This window comes from Mirounga leonina, unplaced genomic scaffold (genome assembly GCF_011800145.1).
Source record: "Mirounga leonina isolate KUSES-001 unplaced genomic scaffold, KU_Mleo_1.0 Mir_94, whole genome shotgun sequence".
Lineage (NCBI taxonomy): Eukaryota > Metazoa > Chordata > Mammalia > Carnivora > Phocidae > Mirounga > Mirounga leonina.
In genome coordinates, this window is record NW_023270855.1 from 11,251,591 (window position 1) to 11,255,911 (window position 4,321).

Here is a 4,321-nt window from a genome sequence, read left to right on the forward strand (position 1 = left end):
CTTCCCTGTAAAAACAGCACCGTTATGACATTTTTTGAAAGATTTTATTTATTTATTTGAGAGAGAGAGAGAGTGGGAGAACAAGAGCATGAGCAGGGTGGGGGCAGAGGGAGAAGCAGACTCCCCGCCAAGCAGGGGGCCCAACATGGGGCTTAATCCCGAGACCTCGGGACCATGACCCGAGCAGAAGGCAGACGCTTGATCAACTGAGTCACCCAGGCGCCCCTGTTATGACATTTTTAACTTTAGTATTCCTCTCCTTCTTCTTCATGCTCTTTCAACAGAATCCACACCAACCTCCTCATAATCCTTCTCAAGGGCAGCCTCACATACTTCAGAAAACTCTCCTTCCTTCATACTCTCACCCACATACCAGTGAACAAAGGCACACTTGGCATACATCAGGTCAAACTTGTGGTTCAGGCGAGCCCAGGCCTCAGCAACACCTGTGGTGTGTTGGTCAGCATGCACATAGCTACCTGTACTGTGGCAAGATCTCCACCAGGTACCATGGTGGGAGGCTGGTAATTAATGCCAATCTGAAGCCAGTGGGTCATAAGTCCACAAACTGGATGGTACACATGGTCGTGATGGTGGCAATGGTAGCATCAACATCTTTGGGAACCACGTTGCCATGATACAACAGGCAGCAAGCCATGTAGTTACCATGGCAAGGCTCACATTTCTCCATCTGGTTGACTGCCTCAAATTATGCACTGATGATCTCTTCTACAGAAAGCTGTTCATGGTAGGCTTTCTCAAGAAAAAATGACAGAAGCATATGTGGCCAAAGGGAAGTGGATACAGGGACAGGGGACCAGGTTGGTCTGGAATTGTCAGATCAACATTCAGAACGCCATCAAATCTGAGGGAAGCAGCGGTGGAGGATATAATTTGACCTATCAACCTATTTAGGTTAGTGTAGGCTGCATGTTCAATATTGAGGTTTCTACCATAGATGTCATAGATGGCCTGAATGTATACCATGGAGGCACAATCAGAGTGCTCCAGGGTGGTGTGGGTAGTGAGGGTGGATTTGTAGGGTTCAGCTACCACTGTGGAAACCTGGGGGGCTGGGTAAAGGGAGAACTCCAGCTTGGACTTCTTGCCATAATCGACAGAGACATTCCATTTGCAGGGAGGTGAACCTGAAACTAGTTGCCCCTCCAAAGCTGTGGAAAGTCAAGAACTCCTGAAGAACTGTACTGGTCAGCCAGTTTCCGAATCCTGTCCAAGACAAGGTCCATGATCTTGCCAATGGTGTAGTGCCCCTGGGCATAGTTACTGGCAACATCTTCCTTGCCTGTGATGAGCTGCTCAGGGTGGAAGACCTGGCGGTAGGTGCCAGTGCAAACTTCATCAATGACTGTGGGTTCCAGGTCTACAAACACTGCCCTGGACACATGCTTGCCAACACCGATTTCATCAAAGAAGGTGTTGAAAGAGTCCTCTCCACCAACAGTCTTGTCACTTGGCATCTGACCATCAGGCTGGATGCCATGTTCCAGGCAATAGGGGTCCCAGCAGACAGACATTGCCAAACTGAACACCAGCCTGGCCAACACGTATGGATATGCATGCACACATGGTTGCTGCTTTATGGCTGCCGAGCAGATGGTAGAGATGCTTCTTACAGCAAGACTCTTAGGTGGTTGATGTAAGAGAAACTGCCAAATGATATTTTTAACTTCTGATTATAAAAGATGAAATAATTGATATTCTTATACAACTAAATCCCCTCCCAACTTTTTTTTTTTTTTAATTTTATTATGTTATGTTAGTCACCATACAATACATCATTGGTTTTTGATGTGGTGATCCACGATCCATTGTTTTTGTATAACAGCCAGTGCTCCATGCAGTACGTGCCCTCCTTAATACCCATCACTGGGGTAACCAATCCCCCGTCCCCCCTCCCCTCTAAAACCCTGTTTGTTCCTCAGGTCATAGTCTCTCATGGTTCATCTCTTCCTCCAATTCCCCCCCATTTTTCCCTTCCTTCTCCTAATGTCCTCCATGTTATTCCTATGTTCCACAAATAAGTGAAACCATATGATAATTGACTTTCTCTGCTTGACTTATTTCACTTAGCATAATCTCCTCCAGTCCCATCCATGCTGATGCAAAAGTTGGGTATTCATCTTTTCTGATGGCTGAGTAATATTCCATTGTATATATGGACCACATCTTCTTTATCCATTCATCTGTTGAAGGGCATCTCGGCTCTTTCCAGAGTTTGGCTATTGCAGACCTTGCTGCTATGAACATTGGGGTGCATATGGCCCTTCTGTGTCTTTGGGGTAAATACCCAGTAGTGCAATTGCTGGGTCGTAGGGTAGCTCTATTTTTAAATTTTTGAGGAACCTCCACACTGTTTTCCAAAGTGGCTGTACCAACTTGCATTCCCACCAACAGTGTAAGAGGGTTCCCCTTTCTCCACAACCTCTCCAACATTTGTTGTTTCTTTCCCTGTCTATTTTTGCCATTCTAACTGGTGTAAGGTGGTATCTCAGTGTGGTTTTGATTTGGATTTCCCTGATGGCTAATGACGATGAACATTTTTTCATGTGTCTGTTAGCCATTTGTATGTCTTCTTCAGAGAAGTGTCTGTTCATCTCTGCTGCCCACTTTTTGACTTGATTATTTGTTTTTTGGGTGTTGAGTTTGAGAAGTTCTTTATAGATTTTGGATACCAGCCCTTTGTCTGTAGTGTCATTTGCAAATATCTTCTCCCATTCTGTGGGTTGCCTCTGTTTTGTTGACTGTTTCCTCTGCTGTGCAGAAGCTTTTTATCTTGAAGTCCCAAATGTTCATTTTTGCTTTTGTTTCACTAGCTTTTGGAGATGTATCTTGAAAGAAGTTGCTGTGGCCGATGTCAAAGAGGTTACTGCCTATGTTCTCCTCTAGGATTTTGATGGATTCCTGTCTCACATTGAGGTCTTTCATCCACTTTGAGTTTATCTTTGTGAGTGGTGTTAGAGAATGGTCGAGTTTCATTCTTCTGCATGTGGCTGTTCAATTTTCCCAGCACCATTTATTGAAGAGACTGTCTTTTTTCCATTGCTTTGTTTTTCCTGCTTTGTCAAAGATTATTGGACCATAGAGTTGAGGGTCCATATCTGGGTTCTCTATTCTGTTCCATTGGTCTATATGTCTGTTTTTGTGCCAGTACCATGCTGTCTTGGTGATAACAGCTTTGTAATATAGCTTGAAATCGGGCAACGTGATGCCCCCAGCTTTGTTTTTCTTTTTCAACATTTCCTTGGCGATTCGGGGTCTTTTCTGATTCCATACAAATTTTAGGATTGTTTGCTCCAGCACTTTGAAAAATGTCATTGGAATTTTGATCAAGGTGGCCTTGAAGGTATAGATTGCTCTGGATAGCACAGACATTTTAACAATGTTTATTCTTCCGATCCATGAGCATGGAATATTTTTCCATCTTTTTGTGTCTTCTTCAATTTCTTTCATGAGTGTTTTGTAGTTCCTAGAGTATAGATCCTTTACCTCTTCGGTTAGGTTTATTCCGAGGTATCTTATGGTTTTTGGTGCTATTGTAAATGGAATCATTTCTCTAATTTCTCTTTCTATGGTTGCGTTGTTAGTGTATAAGAAAGCAACTGATTTCTGTGCATTGATTTTGTATCCTGCCACATTACTGAATTGCTGGATGAGTTCTAGCAATTTGGGGGTGGAGTCTTTCGGGTTTTCCACATAGAGTATCATGTCATCTACGAAAAGAGAGTTTGACTTCTTCTTTGCCAATTTGAATACCTTTTATTTCTTTTTGTTGTCTGATTGTTGTTGCTAGGACTTCTAGTACTATGTGGAACAACAGTGGTGAGAGTGGGCATCCTTAACATGTTCCTGATCTTAAGGGAAAGGCTCTCAGCTTTTCCCCATTGAGGATGATATTCGCTGTGGGTTTTTCATAGATGGATTTTATGAACTTGAGGAATGTTCCCTCTATCCCTATACTCTAAAGAGTTTTAATCAGGAAAGGATGTTGTATTTTGTCAAATGCTTTTTCTGCATCAATTGAGAGGACCATATGGTTCTTCTCCCTCCTCTTATTCATGTGTTCTATCACACTGATTGATTTGCGAATGTTGTACCACCCTTGCATCCCAGGGATAAATCCCACTTGGTCGTGGTGGATGATCCTTCTAATGTATTATTGGATCTTATTAGCTAGGATTTTGTTGAGGATTTTGGAATCCATATTCATCAGGGATATCGGTCTGAAATTTTCCTTTTTAATGGGGTCTTTGCCTGGATTGGGGATTAAGGTAATGCTGGCCTCGTAGAATGAGTTTGGAAG

The 4,321-nt window shown here is 43.0% G+C and overlaps 1 pseudogene; it reads right to left on the reverse strand.

Moving 5' to 3' along the window:
- Window positions 1-245: 245 nt before the first annotated feature.
- On the reverse strand, window positions 246-1,707 carry LOC118006081 (annotated as a pseudogene).
- Between the last annotated feature and the right edge of the window lie 2,614 nt (window positions 1,708-4,321).